This window comes from Scylla paramamosain, chromosome 19 (assembly GCF_035594125.1).
Source record: "Scylla paramamosain isolate STU-SP2022 chromosome 19, ASM3559412v1, whole genome shotgun sequence".
Taxonomy (NCBI): domain Eukaryota; kingdom Metazoa; phylum Arthropoda; class Malacostraca; order Decapoda; family Portunidae; genus Scylla; species Scylla paramamosain.
In genome coordinates this window covers 6545872-6547116 of record NC_087169.1, presented here as the reverse complement: position 1 = coordinate 6547116, position 1245 = coordinate 6545872, and positions in this window count along the sequence as shown.

Here is a 1245-nt window from a genome sequence, read left to right as displayed (position 1 = left end):
TCGGTCTGTCCTTTTCTTATAATCTAAAGAAACTTCACATCTCATCTCTAGCTAAAACAGCTTCTATGAATTCTGAGACGTCACCGCCAGTTTTTCTCACCCACACATCTGCTAGCTCTGTGCAAGTGCTTTATCCGTCCATGTATGGAGTATGCTTCACATGTTTGGAGGCGGTTCCACTCATACCGCCGCTCTTCTAGACAGGATGGAATCAAAAGCTTTTCGTCTCCATCTCTTTTCTTAACCCCCTAACAACTGCTAACTCTGTACAAGGGCCCTTATCTGTCAATGTATGGTTCACTCATACTGCTCTTCTAGACAGGGTTGGACTGAAAAGCTTTCTGTCTCATCGACTCCTCTCCTGTAAGTGACTGTCTTCAGCTTCTTTATCATCGCCGCAATGTTGAATCTCTAGCTATCGTCTACCGCTATTTTCAAGCTAACTGCTCTTTTGATCTTACTAACTGCATGCCTCCTTTCTTCCTGCGGCCTCACTGCACAAGACTTTTTTTCTTTCTCTCACTCCTATTCTAATTTCTATCGCCTCTCTAAATCAAGAGTTAACCAGTATTCTCAATCAATCCTCCCTTTCTCTGGTAAACTCTCGAACTCTCTGCCTGCTTCAGTTTTTCCACCTTTCTTATGACTTGAATTCCTTCAAGAGGGAGGTTTCAAGACTCTTATCCTTGAATTTTTTACTACCATTTTGGACCCTTTTCGGGGACCTGCATCTCAGTGAGCTTTTTCTTTATTTTCTTTATTCATTTTTTATTGGCCTTGGTCGGTGTTTCTCTTATATATACATACATACATACATATATATATATATATATATATATATATATATATATATATATATATATATATATATATATATATATATATATATATATATATATATATATATATATATGGCTTGGTTCTAAATCCTCCCCTATCACCAACCTAAGAGAAAAACTGAGGAAAATACGTAGTTTTGCACATTCCCAGTCGTCACAGCTTCAGAACGACTGGAAACGTTCTTGGAAACGTTGAATCGATAGGCGTAGGCGACGAACATATTCCTTCCAATCCTCGGCCACTGCCACCACGTCATCGAGGTATGCCGCTGTCTCTGGTAGATCCCTTAGGAGGGTATTCATCACTCTCTGGAATGCAGAATGAGCATTAGTGAGTCTAAAGGGCATAACCTTATAACGGTAGAATCCAAAGGGGGTGATCAAAGCAGTGTATTGTTGGGCCCTA